The 14365-nt window shown below is 38.1% G+C and overlaps 1 protein-coding gene across 2 annotated transcripts in view; it reads right to left on the bottom strand.

Annotated features, from left to right (window-relative positions):
* LOC124883342 (leucine-rich repeat neuronal protein 3) overlaps positions 1-9064 on the bottom strand; it is a 28638-nt gene extending 19574 nt beyond the window's left edge. Inside the window, exons 1-2 of one of the 2 annotated variants that reach the window (XM_047390419.1) lie at positions 8681-9064; positions 8402-8582 (exon numbers count right to left, since the gene is read on the bottom strand). The gene's annotated coding sequence lies outside the window, so the exon portion shown is untranslated. The remainder of the gene's footprint in view (positions 1-8401; positions 8583-8680) is intronic. The other variant, XM_047390418.1, reaches the window with a different exon arrangement.
* Between the last annotated feature and the right edge of the window lie 5301 nt (positions 9065-14365).

Below are 14365 nucleotides of genomic sequence, written 5' to 3'. Positions count from 1 at the left end.
CTTATGATAATGCTTCTTTTAGAAACCCTGCTCTTTTACCCCAGAGCTTTCTCACATTTATCTCTGCTGTTTAAACACTGATGGTTAAAAATGTCTCCCAATGTTCACTATTAGCATCATGACCCACACAGGCAATGAACTATGGAGAATGCAGGCATGTCATTGGGAATGCTTGCGTATCCAGGTTTCTGTCTTGTGTTCTGCAAACTCCTGTCAGCCTAATTCCCTCGACAACCCTGGTTACCACTGCCAGTCTGAATGCATTAATTCACAAAGAATTCCACCAATTCGGGTTATTTCTTTATCCGACTTGTTAATTGAACTGTACCACTAGTGGTATTTGTGCTACCTTAAGTGTTACTCAGAGAAAATGTGTATTTCTTCAGTAAATATGAATAAAATGGCTACTTAATAATAATAATATTAATATAGACTTTATTGATCTCACAATAGAGAAACTGTCCTCTGCATTTAACCCATCCCTCAGGGATGGGTTGGCTACCATTGTGCGGTGCCAGTGGAGCATTCAGGGACTAAGGGTCTTGCTCACAGACCCAGTGGCAGGCTGTGGGATTCGAACCAGGGTACCCCTGGCCTCTCCGGGAAGCAAATCCCCTGCTCTCTGACCATCATTCCCTGATTCTAATTAATTTCCCTCTGAAGTCAGGACTTGGATGTGGGAAGGACAACTAACCCAACCTGCTCTATTTGATATGCTCACAACCAAGCAAACTAGTTGCAATTATGTTAACAATTTGTTTGTCTGCATTTTGTTGTTTCCAAAGCTGAGGCGATATGTTCACTAAAGACAGCTGTGTAGTTCTGAGTGTGTAAAGGATTTAATTAGCTATGAAACATCAGAAATAGGAAAAAAAAAAAAAATGTTTATCTGTGAGGTGGCCATGTTGAATTTTGACTAATGAGAAACTTTCAACTTTTGTACTCTGAGTTTTCTGTTCATTTTTTTCAACTTTTGAATAAAAATGGAAAGCTGATTACATCCTCATACCAATCATGCAGTGCCAATAGATAAGGTTTTTTTTCTTTCTATGCTGTAATGCATCCATGCACCAATTTATTTTCCAAATTCCACTTTTTCCATTCTAACCATGATTATTAACTCAAAAAGTGATTATGAAGCGATGGAAAAATAATTCAACAAATCACTAGCCAAAGAATTTTACATGTACTGTTATTCAGGTTTCTAAATTATAACACAGTGCTGTGGTTCAGCAGAACAGAGTGCTTTTGCAAGGTATCTTTTAAAGAGCAAAAAAAAACATTATCTTCAAAACAAAGGAATATCACATACTTTTATGGTAGTTTATAAAAGCTTTTTTCACCATTGCAGACCATTTCAATGCCCATATTACTGCAGACGAGGCCCTATTCTGTGTGCTTAATCTTCCGCTCCTTCTTACCATCACCCATGAACAAGACACCAAAACCTGAGGCAGGGGAGGAATAACATAAACTGAAAAACTCCAATTGTACCACAGTAAAATCTTTAAGATGGTGGTCTTTGGAAAACTGCTTATTGCCCAGGATTACCTGCACTTGTTTGAAAGAGGTTGAGAGCGCATTATACCTGTTGTGTACAAATGACAACTCTACATTGTCTTATACTCGTGTCCATAAAGGTAACAGTAGTAAATCGGCATTTACACAAAAAGCAGCATGTCGCCAATATTTTGAAACCTCTAAAAACAGTACGTCTAGAATAATGCTTTACTTACTACTATACTTTTGAGGCACATAAATCTTAAAATAATTTGAATAAATTAGCATTCTTTGTAGATGAAATTGTTTTATAATTTTTTAGAACCAAAAGCTACACATTTGATTAAGTGTCCAATCGTAATACAGCCAGCCTGCAATTTAGCAAAAACAGTTTTTGTTAGCTTTAAATGAGATGCAGTTCCTGGGGTTTCCTGTTAAACACAAAGCTGCAGGCAGGTACACCTGGTTGCAGCCTGAAACTTTAGCAGCTAGATGTCACTGTATATGTAAATTGGAAATATGCCATATTTTTTTCATTCCATAATTCCATACTTTTCCAGACTTTTAAATTTTCTTTCCAACACTTTTGTTTAAATCTTTTACATTTGAGTACAAGTATTCATTTTGAACCTGTTGGAACAGTAGGCGAGCCTTTCTTTCACAATTAATGAAACAACACAATGATGAAATTGGCATCTAGTTTTCAGAGTGGTATAGGGCCAGCTAACTGTTGTTGTCGTCGTGGCTAAATTAGATGAGCTTGATTTCAAAATCTAACTCATTTGCACATTTCAAATAAGGAATTGAGTACCCTAGGCATGATTTCATTAAAGCACAGTCTGTGTACTTTGGAACATTTGATAAATTCCCCTCACTGAACTAACAAAATCAGTACTTTGTTTGTACACACAGTTTAAGTACCACAGGTCCAGTTTAAAGTTGTTTAGAAATAGTCAAAATGCCCTTTTTTAATGTTTTGATGTGACTGTATTAGGGAGTAGAGAAAAAAACAAAATACTGATTAAAGTCAATGTGTGATGTGGCAAATGTTGCACAAATACGCCATTTAAATATTTAATGACTTTTGTCTTTCAGTAAATGCGAGAATGAGAAGATTATGGAATGTTAAACAAATTATCCATTCTCCATTTTTGTTTTTCATACTTCTCCAGATCTGGAAAATGATAAAAGTAAATTCCAGACTTTACAAGACTGCCTAGGAACCCTGTTACAAAAAAATGCAGAATGAAACTTTTAAGAGGTAGTCGATTGAGGTAAACAAAAAAATGTTTGCAATTACTTGTACTCACTAATATTTAGCATAAATACTCAAGTTTTAATTGCTTTAAAAGAACAAGAGAAGACCTATGAAGCAAAATGCTTAAAATAAATTTATTGGTTTTGTTTTCTGATCCTTCAGTCAAAATTGAAGTTAAAATTTGATTTTAATTAATTGCACAACCAAGTCATTTACAGTGCAATGTATTTGCCCCTTAGTTAAACTGACTGAAGTTTTTGCATCATCAAATTATAATATTGGACAAAAATAACCCGAGTAAATAGAAAAAAAGCTGTTTTTAAATGTATTATTCTAAAAACATCTCGATTGTCCATAAGACTTTTTGGAAAATATTCTGTTGACATATGTGTAAAAAGTGAAACTCTTTAGAAAGTGTACATATGTTACATTTGCAACAAACATAACACAGCATAACAAAAATCCCAATACGGTGGTGGTAGTGTAATGGCCGGGGGCTACTTTGCTTCTTCCGGACTTGCTTTAATTTAAGGAACCATAAGTGTTGCTCAATGGCAGAAAATCCAGAGGGAGAATGTCCAGCCATTAGTTTGTGACCTTAGGTTCAAGTGCATTTGGGTTATACTGCAGGATGATCCAAAGCATAGCAACAGGTTCTCCTGTGAATCGCTGGAGAAAAAAAAAAACAAAGGTTCTAGAGCTGCATGTCAAAATCAGTATTTAAGTTAGATTGAGGCGTGGTGTCCTGACCTTAAATGTCGTTTATGTTCGTAAGCCCTTCAGTGTTGCTGAATTAAACAATTCTGCAAAGAAGAGTGGGCCAGAAATCTTCGGTTGATGGCTGTTGTTACTGCCGGGGCTGACACAAGCAATTAATAGATTAAGGGGGTTAAATACTTTTTTACATAGGGCCAGGATGGTTTTAATACCTCTTTATTCTTAATAAATCAAAAATAGATTTTTGTATTTACTCTGGTTATCTTTGTTGGATATTACCTTTCATTTGATCTGAAAGGTTTGGTTTGTCCAAAAAGGTGAAAACAGAAGAAATCTGTAAAGGGGCAAATACTTTTTTACAGCACTGCCTAGAGAGGCAATAAGTGGTCTTTTGGTCCAAGTGTTCTATGGAATAGTATAAATATAGTTTCTGCTAAACACAGAGGCACTCAGAGGAAGAACTGCAGCTAGATGTCTATAAATGTATGAATTAAAAGTTCTATTTCTTTTATCCTCACGGTAAAAAGGCCATATCTAAGAGGGCCTGAATCTAAAGTGGTTTGCGAGGGTGATCAGGCTCACTATACATTCACAATAAGCACAATATTGGATGGACGGCTTTACCGTCCGTCCCACTGCCCTTCACCTCATTGATTTACTATTATACTTTCTCAAAGGTAGAGGAGAGTCCATTAAAAGGTACCTACTATGTGTCTGTGCATAATGAAACTTGCAGCATGTGTCTAAGTCCGTGTGCTTCCATGTGTGAGCTGATGGAAACCTTAAATCTGCACCTGTGCGGCCATGAATCAGCGGCACGTCGGCCAGTAATGTAAAATCAATGTTCCAAATTAACCACAGGAACCCCGTCTCTGATTTTTCAACCCCTCTCTCTGGACAAGACATGCCCTTGGGCTGAGTGAGGGAGAAGTGGCAACAAGCTGCGCTGTTCATTGCTGGGACATGGGAGATGTACAAATGTACAGAAATAAATATGCAGAAGTTATGTTGCCAACACGATCATCACAGAGAATGCAAAAAGTCTGAAATTATACACTCATTCGCCTAATGTATGCAGCCCACAGTTAAAGAGCACTGCAACCCCCCCCCCAACCACCACCACAGTCTAATTCGCAGAGTGCTGCATCCATTAAATTTAAGCCAAGGTATCCAGCTTACGGCTGCTGCTGATAAGGTCAAAGGCGTAGCGAGCATTGCAACACTCAATTCTCCCCCAACATAATCGCACCTACTCTTGACAAAAATCTGCATAATGTTTCGTGTATAGCTGCTAGCCAGAGTGAATGAGGGGAGGGGGAAGGTAGGTGGGGGGAGCCAGCGGCATATCCCTCAAAGTCAGAGCCAAATTGAATCTGCAGGTGCAAATGTGGCATGTGTGCTGCCTCTAAGATGCACAGCTATCTATATTTATATGAATAAAATATGGCTGGTCAAGGGGGCCACGAGCCTGCAGGGAATAAGTTCCTGCGGCAGACAGAATCAATCATTATATGCCACTGAAATGCGTTTATCGCGGGCTTGGACCTCTTTATTATGATTTCATGGTGTCTGATATGGGCTTTCTCTTTCTGTTACTCTTCCTCAGCTAAAACAGAAGACGAGGCACCTCTGAATGTGACTTGTGCTTTGCTGATCCGTGAGAAATTATAATCCAAGACAAGAGCGTTTTGTGCACATACAAATGCATCCATTTGGATGGAACAACGCATGCCTTGGTCGCTGCAGCTTCATCGATAACTGACAGCTTATACAGCACCTATTCATTAGCACGATGATGTGCCGTATGTGTCAAAGCGAATGCAGAACAGATGGAGAAGCACAGCAGTGGACTTTTTAGGTATCCTCCTACTCCTATGCTCGTGTTTGAAGCTGCAGTATGGGCATATGTCTCTATTATGTCCAAGCTGTGATGCAAATCTGCAAAAACCCAGATTAATCAGCAGATAATACCATTAGTTTAGGTTTTTGTTTTCGCAATGCATTAAACAGTGCAACTACTAACTTTAGCTAAATTCCTAAAGTACAAAAATGCAAAGTAAATGTCAGTGGACACAAAGGAAGCATCACATCCCAGTCTGACCTTTGATACAGAATAAAAGCAGGGAAATGTCATGGATGTTGCCATCAAAGTGTGTTTTGATCTGCAGCTCTTTTGCATTCCGCCTCTCTTCCTGATGATGATAAGTTAGGCCCAGGATCCTGTTGATCCATTCGATCTAAAAACAACCTATTCTTCCACTTTAATCCTCTAACTCCTCTGCTTACTCTATTTTACCTGGCGGCTGTGTTTGCCTGTGAAAAGGATGCTATCAGAGCGATCACGCTCGGCTGAACACGCTGATCCCCCTGAAGACGTCTTTTGAATATGTTACTCAGTTCACTGAGAAGCTTTGGTGGATCCCCAGGCATCTTGTTGCCACCATTTTGGAGGGGGAAAAAATGTTGATTCATCTGAATCAGACAGCACCATGCAAGGGCCTGTTACTGATATCAAGGTTTTATAAAAGTATTTCCAAAAATGCTCTGGCATTTTCCCCAGCTCTACAGAGCATAACATAATGCAGCTTTTGTGCACTGGAGGTCAGCTGGCTTAAAGATGGTTCCACTTGTACCAGGATTACAAGAGGAACAAATTCTTCTATTTAGAAATATTTCCAATACAACAAAAGCAGAAAGTCACCATGCAGAAACTAAAAGGAAAAAACTCAAATATTCTGCGTAAAAAGCTAGTTTACATAATTGTTTTTTTATTTTATTTTGACCTTAAATATATGCAGAAAAATCAAATACTAATTTTTGTATAATTATAATATTGATGGTGAATGTTTATTTTAGAAATTACAGAAATAATTGTTTTAAATATATAAATAAATATATAAAAATACTTTAAATTCTTTCATAAATACCATCAGTTATTTTTTGACTGTTATCATACCATGCCTGATTAAAACAGATAATCATTTTATCTACTACATTTTTTTTATTTTTATACAGATTTAATTAAAATACCTAGAATTAACACCTACTAAATTTAGTAGTAGTTTAATATGTTATTTATAAATATGCCCATTGTCCAAAATATTATGAAGGATACACTTTGTGCTTAGAAGTTGGATTTTCTAAGTTCCCAGTTGGAAATGCAATAAGAATGAAATCAAATGCATTATAACTGTTTATTACACAATTTAAAGAGTAACACAAGGATAGAAAGCAGATATTAGCTGATTAGTTGGCCTATCTGCTCAACTGGCCCGCCTGCAGCCTGCTGCTTAAGAAAAATGACACTCATAGCTTGCCAACTGCAGCTTTAAGACCCTTATTGAGAGTGATAGGTGGTGCTCCTTTGGTTTCCAAACCGGGAATATTTCGCAATAGCCAAATGGGTCTAACTTGTAGGTGAGGGAAAAATCTTATAGCCGGCTGTCAGCCAGCTGATCAGCAGTGTGCAGCAACAACTATGGCAGGGGCACTGAGGTGTTACTCTATGATCCACACTGTCAGAGGAACTTCTGGTCACTTCGGCATTTTCTGTGGTACTTTGGTAAAATTACTTTAGGCCACAGGAATGGTATGAGAGAAAATGTAAAACCTTCTTTCAGCCAGCTGAGTGCAGTGCACAGTAATGGGGTTAGATGAGGAGCAGCAAGGTCTCTACCATTCAGCCTGAAAAAAACCTCTGGTTACTCTGGTACTTATTTGGTATCTTTGTAAAAGGACTTTAGACTATTGAAATTTTTGAAACTTCTGTATACCTTGAAACTGCAACAGGCAAATAAAAGGACGAAAGGAAAAATGAAGGATTCAATTGGCTTGCACAATAGTGAAAGTCCTCAAACTCCACTTCCAAACAACTGTGGCGTTCAGCTGCCTACGCATACACACACCCCTGTGGGCAACCTGCTGCCCTCTTGCCTATAGAAAAAAAAAATTAAAATGGAACACCCACACTGTGCTGCCTGTCATGCTCTTAAAGCCCCCTCCACAAAAGCCACTGCAGGCTCAACACCTTTTCTCCCATTCTCCCACCGCAGCTCTGTTCCCTTCACACACAGATCAATAGCCAATTCACAAGCCCACTCACTTAAAGAGTATGACTTGTTGTGAACATGTAATATTGATTTGTTTTGAGCAAATGTGGCAAAATTAATGAAGTAAACCCATTACTGTTTATCACTGTAGAAGGGGTGGGGGGGGGTAATGCAACAATGCAAGTAAGTGTTTCAGCGTTCTGAGTTTTTGGCCACATATTTTTCATGCAGCTGTTGAGAGTTCACCTCATAAATATTTGCTTGAGATGATAACTAGAAGTTGCATTTGACAAAAGGGCACATCACACAGGTTTCCTTACTAAAGTGGCTGCAATATGTGGCCTACTGCATGAGTCGAGGTTATCCCAGAAAGCATAGCTTTCATATAAACGCAGCTGTCTTGGGTGAGTCATTTGCATTGTGTAGGCCAAAATCGATTGCATTCACAAACTGGGAAGCTGCAAGAAAATTTCATATTCTCCCTTTATTCCATGTCCCTAAACATTCAGGATAAATATGACACGCATCCTAATGTGATGGGAGAATTTGTAGGTGCCATCCCGCTCTGTTTACGACCCAGATCGCTGGATGTGTGGGTGTACGAGGATGAGCAGGTGATCAGGTTCGTTGGTGATGGTGAGTGCTTCTCAGCTGCCGTGTTAATTACGTAAAAAGCCAGAGATCAAATATGACAGTACCCCTGAGAAGGCAATCTGTTCAGCATTGTGGTGCTGGGAATATGAAACGTACTTCAGTAGTTTGTTTTTTTATTCCTTGAGGGAGAGATTTAACAGAAAAAAAGACGGGTGATAATGTGAGTGAGTGAGGGAGGCTGGGGTTTAAAAAAAAAAAACGCGTCTGGTAGGCGCTCACTTACATTCGACACATGTCTTTTAGTTGGTTTGACTTGTTTGCCTCGGCTCAGTCCGAATCTGCATCATTCACAGTTGCGCAAAAAAGACCGCGTCTACAGCGATGGGTTGGGGGGGCCAGTCGTCTGCCTAATTACTGTGCCCCTCTTTCCAGCAGCCCCCCCTGCCTTATTCATCAATAAAAGTCTGGATTTAAACAAAAAAAAAGATCTTTACCCTATGAATTGAAGCGTTCTGTATCAACTTGGTAAATGCGCCAAAATGAAAAAAACACAAAAACTTACCCGGTTCAATCATCGTCGCATTCAATGTGGTGCCGTCTATATTCCCATCTCAATCGAGTGAGGAGAAAAACAGAAGCAGGCAACAATGTGTGGTCGTTTTCACGCAGCTGATGAGAAATCAGTTCTCTGCTTTCATCCGAGGATGGGGGAACAGATACACGGGCTTCTTTCTGTAAAGCAAAATGTTCCAAAAGCAGGGGGGAAATAAAGAAGTGCGGATACAGCTTCCTGCGTTCCCTGTGCTTTTCCCTTCTCCGTCTTCACAGCGGCCGATCAGGGTCGCATCTGTTCCCTCGATCAAGTGTCAGGCGGACCACATAGATGCGTCGCCGTCTCATCGGCAGTCATTAATATGAGCACAAACCTGCAGCCCGACTCTCTGACAGAGCCGGCCAATGGCGTCAGACGAGCGGGACAAACTCTTGGAGGCATCCTCGCTCTGATTGGCTGACCGGAGCCGTCAGTCATCTTCCCAGAAGCCCGTTCTCTCGTCTGTCTTCTGTTGGAGGTGAAGCCCGCTGCAAAAAATACGTTATTCAGGACATTTCAGGAGCCTTTAAAATGGGGTTTGATAATACGAATTCAAATGGTAGCTGCATGTTTAAAATAAATAAATAAAACATGTTTTTAAACCTTTGCACCCTGATGTATTTTATTCAGAAAAGATAGACTGACACAACGTATTGAATAATTTTGAAGAAGAGCAGCTTTTTGTTATTTTTTTTTCCCTCCGCAGATATGCATGAGTTTAATGTATATTTATATTTTGTTTTAATTTCTTCTTTAGTTTATTCTTTAGTTTCTTTTTTCTAGGATTCATGGTGGTTTTTCAGTGTGGGTCCATGTTAGAATTAAGTGTATGGAATGTCAGTTGTTCATTTGGACTAATAAAGTAGTCTAACTTTCCAATAGATTTTTTTTTTTTTTTACAAGTAAAACAAATCTCCTTGGAATGTCCAGTAGTTACCACCGTCCAGGGTGGAAAAGGTCTGGAAAAAGACAGATTTTAAGAATTGTCCTGGCAAACAATGTTTGACTGCTACCCTACACGGGTTGTGGCAAACTTAAAACATGGTGGCATTACTTTTTGCAACTCTTGCACGCACAGCCAGATTTGTGTAATGCAAATCTAATAGTTTTCCTGTCAACAGTTTCTCCTACCTGAGCCGTACACATAATTCCCATTTTGACAAATGGTGGTGGCAGCATCATGGCGTGGGGTGAGGCTTTTCCTCCGTAGGGATACAGCAGCTGATCAGAGTTGAGGGAAAGATGGAATTTGTACCTTTTTTGTGTCCAACTGCAAGTGGAACATACAATTTCTTCCATTCACCCATTGTAAAAATTCAACATGGCTGCCAGGTAAGGCAGAAAGAAATGATGAATGAATTGCATGGCATTGCATTTTTTATGGTTTGTATGTCAATACATAATTTCCACACGTACACTGTGCTGTACAGCCTGTTACTGAATGTGTTGTTACAGAGCTCCTTTATAATGCGCAGAAATGAACTTGAATTGTTTTCTGTCATAAAAAACAATTGGCATCCAGGTCGTTTTGCACCTACACCATTTTTTGCTTTTTTATTTCATAAAGATCATACATTATTTTTTACCAACCTGGGGGAGACATTGCACCCACTCAGCCAATCGATGATTGAATTTTCTAAAATATGCTCGGTTTTCTCCAAGAAAATGTGATCATTTGACCATGATTAATAATATTTTGGTTTGAACAAGTGTTCACGCTTATTTGATAAGGTTCTTAACCTGGATCAGAACCATAATCAGTGAAAGCAGGGTGTAATATTAAATCTTCAAAAATAATATACAATACACTAAGTTTATTCCTGAGATTGGAGCATTTTTATGATTATCACCACAATTAAAAAAAATGACTAACTAGTAAGATGAATACACAGATATATAATGGTAAACACATGAACACAATTTCTTTGTTTACAAGTATTTAATGGAAGTATTTAGGGATAAAATGGCAACCATGGGAGACTTAACCAGGGTACATATTGTGAAGGGATGCATTAACTCAGAGCCATCAACTACTAACAAAAAACATGGGTTTTCCAGCTAACAGGAACTCTGTTTCCTTTGGTTGTGATGTCATTAAAATAGATAAAATAAAATAAAAGTAACCCAATCAAATCATAAATGAAGTTAGTGAGTTTGAGGATAAATCAGGGCTTTTAGCTATAAGAAAATATGCAAACTACTATTAATTTGATCTAAACCCAGATGAGGTGCTATCCACTTACTTCCTTGGCGAGACAATTTTTTATTTGCATTTTCATTCCTAAATGTGTTTGGGTGTAAGTCCTTGACTGTAAATCTCATTGAAACTGTACAGGATTAAGTTTTATTCTAATTGTACTAGAGTGAATTAGGTTGAATGGAATGGGCTGAATTGAAAGGTACTGAATTGAACTTCATGTAATATGTTAGGATTAAACTAGTGAGGGACTGTAGCACATGCTTCTGTTGGCTTTAATTGGTGCTGTACAAACATAAAATCGGTTGGAGAAGAACTAATCTTTCAGCACTGACACCGCATGTTGACAATGACATGATGAAAAAACAATGAACAGAACATGCAAACTCTGGCCATATGGGAGCCAAATCTCTTCCAACACTAATATTAAGACACAGAAAGATTTGGACTCTTTCTACCATGCATTTTATGAACTTTCCAGAACTGAAGCAGCTGGGTCTGAGCTATCTTGTTTTGTTGCTCCTTCTGGAGAACAGCACTGCTTTTAGAGCCCTTCCCTGCTATATCTGGCAGCCCTTAGCCTGCCTGCCTTAGACACGTTTGAGACGGACATTTTTTGCAGTGCAGAAGAATAGGGAAGAGAGAGTGCAGGCAGGAAAGAAAATGGATATCTGTACCTATTAGCTCCAGAGCCCAGGTCTCGGATCCCAGGAGAATCTCTTAACACAATGTTCTACAAACAGATGTTCCTAGAGGTCAGGTGGGGTTATCTGCGCAGTCGAGGAATGAGACATACATCATCTGTCACCCAGAAGGGTTCTGAGTCTAAATCTGTTGTATCCGATGCTTTTTTTTATAACAATTCATTGTTGATAACAACATGAGACTTTAACAGAGATTGTGACGTTTTCAATTGTTTTCTTATCTATCAAGATGCCCCATTTATGTCTTTTTTCTATTTATTATATTATTGAGAGGTTTTTTAGGCAAGTACTCACTCCTGGTTTCCTTTTCAATTTATTCTACAGATTATTTAAATTTCATGTAAATTGCAAAATGTTATTAATTCAAAAGTTTTCTCATAAATTATCTTTATGAATATAGTATAAAATTATTCAGAAACATCTGTTAAATAGAGTGCAGACGAATCTCTGATACTATGATAAACAGATGATTATGCAATTAAAAACATTGTAGAATCTAGCATATCTTCTCCCTGCATTGCAAATTTTGCATTTATCAAGGTGATAATTAAAACCTGTAATTATTTACAAACAATTTCTGTAAGATTCCTAGTCACTGTTTTAACGCCCCCCTAAAAGACATTTCTTGTCAAAAACAAGAAAGTTTAATATTAATAACTTTAAAATGTATTGTACTTTTTTTACATTCTCATTTAATATAGGCTATATCATGTTAACATGTTAAGTGAATGGGTTTAAAATTGATAGTATCTGACTAACAAAGTGCAAAAATAGTCATACCCCTTGAAGAGGCTACATTTTGTCAAGTTACAACTAGAAACTTTTATTTGTTTTATTGGGATTTTATTTGATAGACAAGCACAACTTTGGGGTATCACCACCTAAGTGTAAGGAAATGGAGACATGGTTTTCAAAATTGCCCACAGCATGATGCCGCCACTATCACCGGTGCGTTCAGAGTGATGTGCCATGTTAGTTTTCCACCATCCAGAAAAAATTTAATTTTGGTTTCATCTGACCAGAGCGCCTTCTTGTACAACCTTTTATTCTTTTAACAACTAAGAAAGTGAAAAGTGTGGCGTACATCTGTGTTTAGCACCTCTGAGTCAATACTTTCTGGAGCCACTTTCCACACCAGTAACAACTTGCATGTCTTTTGGAGGGATGTCTCTTTGCATAACTAACTTTTTGCATATTCTTCCTCCCAAACTAGCTGTTTCTGTCAGATTGGACTGAGACATCAATTTTCCAGTCTTGCCACAGATTCTAAATTGGTTTGGAATCTGGACATTGATTGCACCATTTTTACTCATGTTTTGATCTAAACCATTCCATACTTCTGGCTGTATGTTTAAAGTTGTTGCACACCAGATCTAAATATTATTGAGCCACTTTGGGGTGTTTTGGAGGAGCGAGTCAGGAAACGTTTTCTTCCACCAGTATCACATAGTGACCTGGCCACTATCCTGCAAGAAGAATGGCTTAAAATCCCTCTGACCACTGTGCAGGATTTGTATATATCATTCCCAAGACAAATTGACGCTGTATTGGCCGCAAAAGGAGGCCCTACACCATACTAATAAATCGTTGTGGACTAAAACCAGGTATTTCGGTTTCATTGTTCAACCCCTGTACATGTCTGATGTTACTTCAAGCATGGATTTTTTCCGGTGGATAAAACTTGTTTTGCTCGCTCCAATTTTATAGCTTTAGCCCTCTTTTCTGTCGAAGAAGGTCAACAGGCTCCCAGGGTGAGCTGTGTGCACTTACTTCATTTTGTTCGAGTGAAGATATACTTCCTGACAGAGACATGAAAAAACTTTTACAGATGCAAATGTTTAACCTTCTGCACTGTGAGTCATCGTTTAGCTTTTATTTTTAATGCTCATTAAACAGGCTCCGTATAAATAAAAACCTTGGTTACCGTTTCTTAAAACAGGGGTTTGGCATTGTTATCCATGTTTATTCCAATACAACTGATGAGTGACAAGATTATAAATTAAAATAACATATTTTATTCCCAATCACAGGGGATTTAAAACAGTACTGATTAATCGTATTAAATATCTCCTTGACTTAAGTGACAATGTTCTTCTAATAAAGCCTATTGTAAATAAAGCATCAGTTTACATCAGTTGCAGACAATATATCCACCCTAATTTTATTAAGTTCTACCAGTGTCTCTCTGTGGCAGAAATGTAAATGCAAGGCTTTAGACACAAAAAAACGTTCTAAATACTTAATCTAACTTAAAGGAAAGATATGGAGGAGAGAAAATGGACAATTCACACCAGAAAACCACCCAAGATAAACTGATAAGAAAATGCCTTACTACTGGTCTTGGTCCTGTTATCACCTCTCAATAAACCAGACTAGGAGCCTGGATCTGTTTACTGAACATTCCATTTCTGGATAGAGTCTTGTTTCTACCACAGATGTGTGAAGGCAAAATATTAGCCAGAAAAACACTATTAAAAACATTGCAGTTAAATCTTAGCTAAATTGATCCAGCTTGGTAAATCAGATTGAACTTATTTTTGGTTCTGTGTGTTCCTAAGACTTTCCAGACTTATCCAAGTAGCCCATTGCGATTTAATTGGGTGGTGGTTACAGAGGAGGCTGGAAAATGCGTATTCATGGTACATTCCAATCAAGGCCAAGAAACAATCTACTATTCTTAAAACCCATCATGTACATTTTTAAGTAGAGACACTAGATAAGAATATGTTTTCTGTCTGGAAGCAGATAATGCTT

Source organism: Girardinichthys multiradiatus, chromosome 17, assembly GCF_021462225.1.
Source record: "Girardinichthys multiradiatus isolate DD_20200921_A chromosome 17, DD_fGirMul_XY1, whole genome shotgun sequence".
NCBI classification, from domain to species: Eukaryota; Metazoa; Chordata; class Actinopteri; order Cyprinodontiformes; family Goodeidae; genus Girardinichthys; species Girardinichthys multiradiatus.
This window is presented reverse-complemented; position numbering and strand designations above follow the sequence as displayed.